This window comes from Lepidochelys olivacea (assembly GCF_965140295.1).
Source record: "Lepidochelys olivacea isolate rLepOli2 genome assembly, chromosome: 3".
Classification (NCBI taxonomy): domain Eukaryota; kingdom Metazoa; phylum Chordata; order Testudines; family Cheloniidae; genus Lepidochelys; species Lepidochelys olivacea.
Window position 1 is genome coordinate 39048101 of NC_140413.1, and position 13100 is coordinate 39061200.

Below are 13100 nucleotides of genomic sequence, written 5' to 3' on the forward strand. Positions count from 1 at the left end.
GATTAGTGGTAGAGGGATGTTTTTGGGTAAGAGAATGCTTAGGCTCCCAACCCCCGTCTCTCGTCCCAACGGCAAAATGGGATCCTCCCTTCCCACCAGTTTTAAACCCCTCTTTCTGTGGCCTGCCCTCAATAGATGCCTGAGTCTGTTCAAAGGCATCAGCTAAAAAAGCCATCTCATCCACAGACTACATCTTTGTCCCATAGACACTGTTTTACATCAGCCTTACATATGCCTAGGAAATGCTCTTCAGCAACAAGATCAAGCATTCCTTCGAAACTTGCCACCTCTTTACCCCTCATCCATTTTCCCAACAAATCTTTAATTATGTTTACATATCACCTATTACTCATACCAATATCCCTCTTAAGATTCCTAAATTTAACTCTATATGTTTCAGGGGTAATCTGAAAACTTTGTAAAACAGTATCTTTAAATTTACAATAGTCTAAAGCATCTTCAGTAGGTATTCCATTGAATACATTTCAAGCTTTACCAGTTAATTTTGCAATCAGGGTAGGAACTCTCTTATCGTCAGGGATTTCATGTATTACACACAGCCTTTCAAAGGTAGTCAGATATTCAGCAATATCATCTTCCTCACTGTAGGTAGGACATAAGTGTTTCCACTTGTGGATTTTTGGAGTGATATGAGTCGTTTGGGTCGGGGGGTTCTGGTTCTGCTTCTCCATCATGTTTCCACTCTCTCTCTCTTTCTTCCCTCCATCTCTTTTTCTTCTATGGTCCTGTGTGCAGCCTCCTTTCTGGCAGCCTCCCTGGCTGCCTCTGCCTCCATAGTTTCCCAGCTGCTTCTTGGAGCCTCATTTCTGCCTGCCACATTTGAAACTCGTGGTCCCTTGTCTTCTCTGTCACTTCCAGTCTGGCCAGGTCTAGTTTTGTAGCTGCCTCACTGGTAGTCATTTTCTGCTTTCTTGTGCTTATTTCCCTCACCCGAAATAAACAAACAGAAAATAACAAACCTGTGACCTCCTCCTGACTGTTCTTAGCCACTGCACTGAACACTCACTTAAAATCACAAATATAAATGCTTAAAGTGTGAAGTCTACTTGGAGAAACAAGCCACAGATAGACTCTGCTCGCTGTGCCACTGTAACGTTCCCCTGGTGTTATCTGGACTGGTGATCTGCTAGGTCATTCTAATCCTTGACTCTGGGAGCCAGCCTTACCCTGCTTTACTGTGAGAAGCCCCATTACTGGGCTGGCATGTAAGCTGCTGCTTGGATTGTGTAACCAAATATCTCCAGTCCCAGACAAAACCCTAGGAACCTCCATCATGCAGTGTCCAGTTATGCCCACTGGACACTGCAAGCTTATATGAGTTTGTCAGTTTAACAAAGAAATTGATATGCACCAGGCTTGATATCTCACCACAGGCTGGCTGGTTGCCCTTCAGCCAGGCTCTCCCTTTTGATCAGTGCTTCAGTCGCTTGGTGATGATGTCTGTAGATGGAGGTGGAAGAGAGAGGAAGAGTATGACAAACTTCTCTCCCTTTTATCATGTTCTTTCTTCCCTCTTGGCTTTGCACCTGTCCTCTTCCCGACCCCCACCCCCATCCCGAGTCAGGTGAGCATTACCTCATCACAGTCCCAAACTGGCTAAGGGAAGGAGGGTGACACACTCGAGAGTCCAACAGATCCTTTGTTGCTGCCTAGGCCAGTGTCCATTGTTCCTGTGATGCTGGGCTCGGTTTGTCCCATACATGCCCTCATGAGGTGTGAACTGCCCCTCCGTTCCCGGAGAGTTTTGCCTGGGCTTGTTTTAAGCCATGAGGACACATTTTCAGCCTCATAACTATATACATGAAATTACAACCTATAACATTACTATAACAATAATGCTCAATGCATCATGAGCCTTCCGAAGCCATCCGACATGACAAACTTTGCATTGGATACCACAAAATCATTTTATAAGGATGAACATGGGGGTGCTGGGTGTTCCCCCGAGATACAGAGTGTCACACCCACCCACACAGGTGCTCCTCCTGAGAGGTACGGTGAGACAGCTTGCTGCTGCAGGTGTGGTGCGGATGTGGATACACATTATAGTTGGCTAGCAGATTGCAGATCAGATGCATGTTGATTCTGACGGATTCAGATCAGATGCGGATCCATATTTTTATATCTTGCAGGCCTCTATCCATCAACAGCTATTAGGGATGGTCAGGGTTGCAACCCCAAGCTGAGAGTAGACGACAAGCGGAAGGATCACTTGATGGCTGCCTGTTCTGTTCATTCCCTCTGAAGCACCTGGCATTAGCTGCTGTCTGAAGACAAGATACTGGGCTAGATGGACCATTGATCTGACCCAGTATTGCCATTCTTATGCATTCTTCCGATTCACTATCACCCCAAATCCACCCTTTCCCCTCACAGTCCCTACTGCTAAAGTCCTTTGTCACACCATATAATCATCTTCTCTTCAGCTTCCCACATCTCCTCTGTCTCTGTCTCTCTCTCTCTCCAATCTTCTGAAAACACAACTGAAAAAGTCGATTTTTTCTACTGCTGTTCAAACATGTTCCCCCTTCACACACACACACACACGGCATCACTTAATAAATTCCAAACCCCTAGATCTTGTCACCCTCACCTCTCATGCTCTCACTTCCTCCTACTCCACCTCTCACTCCTTATTTTACGTCAAATCTTCATTCAATGGCTTCCTTTATCTCTTTCTCCCAGGTTCAGCATTGTGCCTTCATTCATGATTCTCCTCTGCTTTGAACAGTCTCTCACTTCTTACTGCCCCTCCCCAATTTGGTCTCTCTTTTCTTCTTTAAAATCTCCTTAAAAATCATTTATTCTTTTAACCCATCTCACATTGCTGTCTGCACAGTAATCTCTCTCAGCCCTTGCCTAAATTATCATGCTGTACTTTTGATCTCTGTTGGTCTTGCCTATCTTAGCTTTTATGCTCTTCCGTGTCTGAAATATGTCAGCACCCCTCAGACTCTGGCCCTATGCTTGTGAAATGACATGTAATTTTTTTTCATACAGTCATAGATTATAAAGACAGAAAGGGACACTTTGATCATCTAGTCTGACCTCCTGTATAACACAGGTTATAGGACTTCCCTGAATTAATTCCTGTTTGAACTAGAGCATATTTTATAGAAAAACATCCAAGCTTGCTTTAAAAATTGTTAATGATGGAGAATCCTTCACAGTATTTGGTAAGTTGTTCCAATGGTTAATTACCCTCATTGTTAAAAATCCAGGCAATATTTCCAGTCTAACTTCCCTTTACAGCAGTATATAAACAGTCATAATAATAGGCCAAATCCTTACTCAGCTGTCACATTGGGATTTGACCAAGTAGGGACTGAGTAAAAAAACCAAATAAAGGACAACAAATAGGACCAACTCAGGAAAGAAGCCTTTAGTAACAAACAAAATGACATATCCACAAACCCTAAACACTAAAAGAACACACACTCAGATTTGCTTCCATCATATACTTTTTTCCCCTTGAACTGGCAGCTGCAGCAAACATCTGAACAGCTGATTTTAACTTCTATTGTTTTCCCGGTGCTTTTTTGTTTTCCTGCTGGCAGTATGGCAAAGTGCTCACATTGACAAGCATGGGAGCATGGTCAGATTGGTTAATCTGAATTTGGTTAATCTCTAATTTGAAACAGTTTTCAAATTCCTCACCCAATTCTTCAATACATCTAAACTTCACTGTGATGTATCAGAGAGTGGTGGCCACAAGGAGATGGCTGTTGCTCTGTGATTCAGGACTGCTCAGTCTCTAGACAAGTTACAGCAGCACAGGTAATCTCTGCTACCGTCATATAGTTAGGTTTGGAAGGATTCAATTTTTACTGATGAAGGTCAATAAACGTTGACTTCACCATACACACACAAACCGACAAAAAATATTTCTTACAATAATAATCTACATTTATGAAAAGGCAAAGTAAAATAAACAAATCAATAAATCCACTTCACAACTTAGTTTGATTTAAGGATATTTACTTCGTATATTTTGATATGAAACATTGGCTATTTGTGTTTTAAGGGTTTTTATAAGCTCAGTGTCTACTGTCATTAAATCAGTATTGTCTGACCCCCACCACCATTGCTGATGCCCCCATAATTTCCCACAACTATGAAAATTAAAAGCTAATTTAAAAAAATGCTTAAAATTAAATATCGATATTATCTGTTCATTTTATTATTATTTTTTAATCAAATTCTGCCAAGCCTGCTCACAGAAGTTTGGGCATAGCAGAGTTCAGCTCTGCCAAACACCTCCTGCCTTCAACATAGAATCCTAGAATCACAGAATATCAGAGTTGGAAGGGACCTCAGGCGGTCATCTAGTCCAACCCCCTGCTCAAAGAAGGACCAATCCCCAACTAAATCATCCCAGCCAGAGCTTTGTCAAGCCTGACCTTAAAAACCTCGAAGGAAGGAGATTCCACCACCTCCCTAGTTAACCCATTCCAGCGCTTCACCATCCTTCTAGTGAAAGTTTTTCCTAATATCCAACCTAAACCTCCCCTACTGCAACTTGAGACCATTACTCCTTGTTCTGTCATCTGAGAACCACTGAGAACAGTCTAGATCCATCCTCTTTGGAACCCCCTTTCAGGTAGTTGAAAGCAGCTATCAAATCCCCCCTCATTCTTCTCTTCTGCAGACATGCCCTCAGCTTTCCCACAACGATCCCTTCCTCTCCCTTATGTAGAGGATGATGAGGGTCAACTATTATAGGAGGTGGCTGCACCTAACAGAGCAAAGTGGTCTTTGCAAAGTGGTGAACCTGTCCCTCCATTTTCACTTTGATACTGAACCATACGTGTAGGGGCAGATTTTCAAATGATCTCAGCATATCCAACAGCTCCCAGGTAGGCACCACTGTTCCCTCTAAACTGTGCGCGTGTGCACGCACACACAGATCCTAAACGCCGCGCACATGGTGAAACACCGCGCACACAAAAAATGAAATACTACTTCGGAGCCAGGCAGAAATATAATTTACGGGCAACTTTTGACATTGTTTGCCCGCCATCTATCAACACAGCCAGATTCTACCAGCTGGCAAGGGAGGGAAAGGGAAAGGAGGGAAATGAATCATACTCTTCCCCACCATCATTTCGAACGTGGAACGTTGATCACGTTGGGACCCACATATCTCCTTGTAGTCTGTTCATCTGGCTATGTATAAATGTGCGAATAAGTCAAAATGCCTGGCTGTAGTTGCTAAATCTGCAAAGATTTCCCAGAAATGGACAAAGGTAAGTGTTGTTTTCATTACTGAAATCTTTCAAAGGCATTGGACTTCATACATTTACTCGTGATGTGTCATAAAAATAAAAGGAAGGGTAACAACCTTCCTGTATACAGTACTATAAAATCCCTCCTGGCCAGAGGCACAAAATCCTTTTACCTGTAAAGGGTTAAGAAGCTCAGGTAACCTGGCTGGCACCTGACCAAAAGGACCAATAAGGGAGAATTTGTGCCTTGGGGAGGTTAAAAACTAAGCTGGTAGAAATAAGCTTAGGGGGTCTTTCATGTGGGTTCCTATGTCTGTATCCTAGAGTTCAGAGTGGGGAGGGAACCCCAACATGATATTTTACCATTTTCCCATGTTTTTTTGCTGCAGATGCATGGACGTGATCGGAGCTATGCACAAACTTCCAGTATCCTGATCTGAACGATCTCCTGTTTGCCCTATTGTCAAGTCAAGCTGTTAATCGCATTGAAATAGTAGCCATATAATAAAAGTATTAATTTTAAATAAACCCAGCTGAAAGTCCAGCTGAAAAGCAGAGGAGGCAAGCGCTCAAACCCGGAAGAAATCAAGGTACTTATTGACAGTGTCTTGCTGGCTATTAAAATGAACAGCTCGATGCTTTCTGTTCAGTATATTAATGACCATATGGGAAAGTATGTGTGTATACCAGCAAGCTGGAGAAGTAAAAATTATGCTTTTGAATTTCTTGAAATTATCAACTGCATTGTTCAAAATGACCTCATGCATGAAATAGCATCTGCAATGTTTCATACTCTAGCTGTTGATGAAAGCACTGATATATCCATTAACAGATACTTGATACTCTACTTTAAATATAGATCCATAAATTCTGCAGACTATAAAACTTCATTTGGTGGACTATTACGATTGCAAGAATGTGATGCTGTTTCAATAGTGTCTGCAATCAAAGAGCTTTATATAAAACACCAACTTGATCTAATGAAAATGGTGATGTTCACATCTGATGGTGCCTCTGTGATGTTGGGCAAACTCAGTGGCATGGTGTTTCAGCTGAAACATGATATTCCACACTTAGTCTAGCAACATTGTGTTGCACACCGGGAAGACTTGGGGATTTCCGATGCATGGAAAGAGGTCAAGCTGATAAGAGACATTGAAACCTTAATGAGAACTGTCTACACGGTGTTCTGTCAGTCATCCAGGAGAAAATGCAAATTTCAGGAAACAGTGGATGCTTCTGAGTCAGTGGCTTTCAGGCCACTCAATGAAGTGCGCTGGTTATCTAGGCACTTTGCACTTTGAGCAATTATTCGCAACTATAATCCTCTTCTGGAATATTTTGAGCAAGACAAAGATACTAATCCAGTTTCTAAATGCTGCCACAAAAAGCTGAATACCATGGAATACTGAATAACATTAGAAGTTTTGAATGATGTTTTGTCGGAGCTGGCTTTACTATCAATGCTGCTCCAGAAACGGGGTCTTACACCTCTTGAAGCATTTCACTTTGCCTGAGGTAAACTGATAATCATTTATTGATATTTGTTAGGAAAATTTTAAATTTAAAACACAAAGTCTTGTTTTTCTTTTTTTACTAATGATGTCTCTATCTGAAAACCCATATAAAGTGACATAATGGCATACTTATTAAATTGTCTTTATTATATGTTTATCAAAATCTTTAGATTCATAGATTCATAGATATTTAGGTCAGAAGGGACCATTATGATCATCTAGTCTGACTTCCTGCACAATGCAGGCCACAGAATTTCACCCACCACTCCTAAAAAAGACCTCACACCTATATCTGTGCTATTGAAGTCCTCAAATTGTAGTTTGAAGACCTCAAGAAGCAGAGAATCCTCCAGCAAGTGACCCGTGCCCCATGCTACAGAGGAAGGCGAAAAACCTCCAGGGCCTTCCAATCTGCCCTGGAGGAAAATTCCTTCCCGACCCCAAATATGGCGATCAGCTAAACCCTGAGCATATGGGCAAGATTCATCAGCCAGATACTACAGAAAATTCTTTCCCGGGTAACTTGGATCTTACCCCATCTAAAAACCCATCACAGGCCATTGGGCCTATTTACCATGAATATTTAATTACCAAAACCATGTTATCCCATCATACCATCTCCTCCATAAACTTATCGAGTTTAATCTTAAAGCAAGATAGATCTTTTGCCCCCACTACTTCCCTCGGAAGGCTATTCCAAAACTTCACTCCTCTGATGGTTAGAAACCTTCGTCTAATTTCTAATCTAAATTTCCTAGTGGCCAGTTTATATCCATTTGTTCTTGTGTCCACATTGGTACTGAGTTTAAATAATTCCTCTCCCTCTCTGGTATTTATCCCTCTGATATATTTATAAAGAGCAATCATATCTCCCCTCAACCTTCTTTTAGTTAGGCTAAACAAGCCAAGCTCCCTGAGTCTCCTTTCATAAGACAAGTTTTCCATTCCTCGGATCATCCTAGTAGCCCTTCTCTGTACCTGTTCCAGTTTGAATTCATCCTTCTTAAACATGGGAGACCAGAACTGCACACAGTATTCCAGGTGAGGTCTCACCAGTGCCTTATATAACGGTACTAAAACCTCCTTATCCCTACTGGAAATACCTCTCCTGATGCATCCCAAGACGACATTAGCTTTTTTCACAGCCATATCACATTGGCAGCTCATAGTCATCCTATGATCAACCAATACTCCAAGGTCCTTTTCCTCCTCCGTTACTTCTAGTTGATGCGTCCCTAGCTTATAACTAAAATTCTTGTTATTAATCCCTAAATGCATGACCTTACACTTCTCACTATTAAATTTCATCCTATTCCTATTACTCCAGTTTACAAGGTCATCCAGATCCTCCTGTAGGGTATCCCTGTCCTTCTCTAAATTAGCAATACCTCCCAGCTTTGTATCATCTGCAAACTTTATTAGCACACTCCCACTTTTTGTGCCCAGGTCAGTAATAAAAAGATTAAATAAGATTGGTCCCAAAACTGATCCTTGAGGAACTCCACTGGTAACCTCCCTCCAACTTGACAGTTCACCTTTCAGTAGGACCCGTTGTAGTCTCCCCTTTAACCAATTCCCTATCCATCTTTCAATTTTCCTATTACATGTGTATAGAATGAAAGGTGAAAGTGGACACCAACTGGCAGAGGCCTATGGACTGAGAATGATCATTATTAATATGTGCTTGATATATGCTTGTGATTGTCTATAAAAAGATCATAACGCGTAATGCTTAAAACTAACTTCTGCTTCATGAAGAATGGTTAAATTTCCTTTTTCTAAGTATTTAAAAATGACATTTATAAAATAACATAGTATAAAACTATTATTATCTCAAATTGCAAATTAAAACTTTTTAAATGTATATGCATTTTACTCTCTTGGGTGCATTTGCCTCATGGAGCACAAATTTGAACTCTGCTTCAAAAATTTGCACAGAAGAAATTTTTTGCACACACGGCCTGTCAAAAATTAGAGGGAACATTGGTAGGCATCTAAAAGAAGTGACAAGATTTTCAATGTGTTCAGCACTTTGCATCTTCCACAAGTACAATAAGAGCTTTTGGGTTCTCAACGCTTATGGGTAATGAGCACATTGCAAAATCTGACCTTATACGTTTTGCTGTAAAGCTTGTGGAAATTCAGATATCTGCTTAAACCTAACCCATACCTAAGCAACAAATTGTTCTGCTTCATCTAATTGTTTGGTGAGTAATTGATATGGTGAGGACGTATGGCAGCAGTAACACAAGCTACCATTGATATAACCATGCTGCTGCATTTATAAATAACTTATGTCGCCACTGTAAGTGAAAGAGAGATCAAAATAGAGTCATTCTCATGTGCAGTTGCTCCTTTAGAATAATCTGGAACAATACAGTAACTCTATGGAGAAGATTTGCTTCTTTAACACCTCATATACTGTAAGAGGCCAAATCTGAGCTGTTATTCTACTTACTATAAATGGGCAATCTGCTTTTTTGGAACATCTTCCAACTGATTCATTATAATGATAGAGAACGGGAAATGCTGCTGCTTAATCAGGACTGTATTAGTGTAGTAGTTTTACATGGGAGACAGCATAGTCCAATGGACAGGGTACTGGAAGGGAATTTTGGAGACCTGAGTTCTCTATTCAAAGCTCTGCCACTGACTATCTTTACAGCCTGAGGCAATTAAGTCACTTAACCTCCCTGCATCAGAGTCCCATGATGTTTAACATAATAATGATGATTATTACTTTCCTTTGTATCATGGTTTGAGAATGTGGTATGAAAAAATACTTAGTAGAATTACCATTATCATCTTCCCATACATACTGCTACTGTGAGGGACATGTTCCTCCCCAACTTTCTTACCTTTTTACTGTCCTGCTAATGTTCCCTCTACTGGGACTGTAGGCCTATTCTAGGGTACGTACCTGGCCCCTGTACCAGTATCTGAGCACCTCCAAATTCTGAGTGCAGTTATCCACACAGTACCTGTTTAGGTAGGGCAGTGCTATTCCTATTGTACAGATGAAGAATAGCAACACGAAGAGCCCAAGGTCACAGAGAAAAAGCTGTGGTGGAGAAAGGAATTGAACATTGGTCTCTTACTTCCCAGACTCAGACCACTGACTCAGCCTTATTGCTTTGCTCTTTTCTCTCTCCTGATTCCTTTCTGCTGTATCTGCTCTCTGCCCCCACCTACCATTTCCCTGTCTACTGATCTATGTATTTCAGTGCATCAGTCACAATATACAGGCACAAGATACAATAATTTTAAGCTTCGGTGTGATTCAGGACAGTATTTGTAGTTGCACCATGGGTGAGGTTAACTGCCATTGACTGTTCCCTGTTGGGTGGGGTACTAATGAAATAAACTGGACTCAGCAGCCAGATTGTTGCTACCTTCATGTGGGAATTATGTGGTGGGGCTGGTGGCAGCTAGTCTGAGAGGGGAATTCTACTTAGCCACCTATTGCATCAATGTGAGATTAAAGTATTTTTATTTCTCTCCATATTGTGCAGATGAATACAGGAGAGGTTAAAGCAAAGGTCATTAGAGAGCCCATTGCACTTTTCCTAAGAGTAGGAGTGTTAGATGAAATTCCTTTCAGTGGTGCCAGGATTTCATCCGTTGTGTTCTGGCCAAACTGCCACTCAGTTGCTTACAATTTTTTACTTTAATTTCCCTTTCAGTTTCAAATGGCTGTAGTATTATTTATCTCCTATACTAAAATTGTTGGATCATATTAAAGAAGTTCTGTATTAAAATCCCAAATGAGTTTGATTCCCCATAGTTTAAATTCCAGGGTATTACTAATTAAGAGGTCTCTTGGTTTTTGGTACTGTTTCTCTCCCTCTATGTGTGAAACTTGCAAGCTGCTAATTGTGTTAGTACATTCTAAGACAGAGTCTGTTCTCAAAGCAATTCACAGAGAGAGAGACTCAAAGCAATACTCTGTAACAACAGAAACAGCACCCAGAGACTCCCCGCCCTTTTGTTGTATTAACAATTGTGATTAAAATCGAGATAGAGGATGTATGTGGATGGATGCTTGGTGTGGATAATAACTGAATGATCAGGGAGGTGCCAGCCTAAGAATCCAGTGTCCATCAGCTGAAGAAGGCGTCAAGTGGAAATAACCAGAGGACCACCCCCCCCCGGAGGGCAGACTGGAATCCACCCAACAGCCTCAAGAATGGGAGAACCAAAGAACAAGATAACATCTAGCAGCACAGAGCCATCAGGAATGTGCTATCTGCTGATTGATTCAGCAACAGCATGATGAATCAATTCCCATAGACTGGCATAGGAAGAAATTCCTATAAAAATAGACTCTAGAAAGTGAGAACTTTGGGGAACTCTGATTCTGCAAACCAACTTCCAGGAGCATCAGATGAGCATCTGACAAGGCCCTGCTCCCTCCTTATGTCCAGACCACCTGGCCAGTGGCTTGGCATGAACAACTCTAAGGCTGGTAACTATAACAACCTTGCAGAACCTGTGTGTGTGTGTGTATGAATGAATGAATGTGTGAGTAAATATGAGATTGAATGGAATGTTATAGCTGTAACTAACTGCTTACTATGATTCTTTCTGTATTCACAATAAATGTGGTATTTTGCCTTTTTCCCTTTAATAAGATCCTGCTGGTTTTTATTTTATTGGTACAACAAAATGTTGTGTAATGTTGCTGTGAGCTGTTAAACATCTGCTATGTTCCACCCCAGAGACAGATAGCTGTATTCCAGTGGTGAGTGGCTTGATCCCTGTATGTCTTTTACCTATCTCACAGAGCTAGAATGGAACTTATATTGTTGATGTTTATAAAGTGCTTAGAGCCCTTGGATGATAGGTGCTATATAAATGCAAAAGTATGAGCATCATTATAGCACACTTTTCTCAGCCCATCAAAAATAAAGGTGTTACTTTATTTTTAGACACTTTAGACCGGGGGGTGGGAGGTGGCTATTTTCTAGTAACAATTTTTCCAATAAATAATTGTAACACGCAATATATGCTTGTTATGAGAACATTAACTTTTCTAAGAGTATCCTCCATATTGCTTTTTAATATATATTTTAAATACAAGGGAGCCTGTGGCAAAAAAAGATATTAAAAACGATCAGGACTCCATTAATAACTGTAAAAGAGTTATTGAATGTCGTTGTAACAGGGAGCACAGAGCCAGTGCACGCTACAGCCTTACACGCACACAAAGAAAACAAAGGATATCTACAGGAGGTCCGCACCAGGAGTTATACATGAAGCATGACACCAGAATTGTGTGCGCATCAATGTACAACACTGCCATTATACTTCCTAAGATTCCAAAGATTCACATTCTATGTTGTCTATGACTCACTAAAATATATCCTGTTTGAATGTAAAGATATTATTGAAATCAATACCATGAATTATTGCTATCCATGTAGGATGGGGTGTCCACCCCACACTTTCCCTGAAGGGGTTGATGGAGGCCAGGTGGGCCAGTTAACCTATTAAGCAGCAAAGAGGGGAGATATAGGCTGGGCAGACAGTCTTGATTAGAAGGAAGCTCACCTGAGCAGAGGTGTGCTGGGCTCGTATAAACCCAGAAAGTTGGCAGCAGCAAGGATAGCTGGAAGGAAGGTTGTGGTCAGTCTCTGCTTAGTAGAAAGGGAAAGAGGGAACCCACAGAAAGAGTAGGACCCTGAGTGTTGGCCCAGAAGCAGGGTGTACCCTGAAGAGACCAGGGTGGAGAAGAGAGCCTGTGGGAAGCAGCCCAGGGAGTAAGCAGAAAGGTTGGAGACTGAACAAACCTTAGCTGTGTGTTGTAGGGTCCCTGGGCTGGAATCCAGAGTAGAGGGTGGACTGGGGTTCCCCTACCCACCACTAGGAAAGTGACACTGCCAGAGCAGTGAACTGGAAGACTGCCTGGGTCACTGTGGGAGTGAGAGAGACTTTAAAGGACTATACCCTGGAAGATGGGGATGCTGAGTGACCTGGCTGCAGAACCAAGTTACAAAGAGGACGCTGTGGGTCCTGTAGCAAGAGGGAGGCCACAGGCTGACAGGGAGATGGCATGCAACTGCAGGAAGGGGCCTTGCCTTCATGGAGCTATTCCCCAGAAAGGGATCTGAAGACTTGACATGAGGCATAGGGGATCACGAAGCAATTCAAACCTATGTCCTCCTCTCCAGTCTTAATTAACATCAAAAACATTTTTGTGCTTGTTTGGCCTTTACACTGGGAAAGGTCAAGTAGCGCAGTTTGTGCTGTCGGCATGTGTGTTTATAATACACGTAGTGTTGTTTCCCGAACAGACATACCAATTGTCCATTTAAGGACTGATCCATCCTGAACTGGC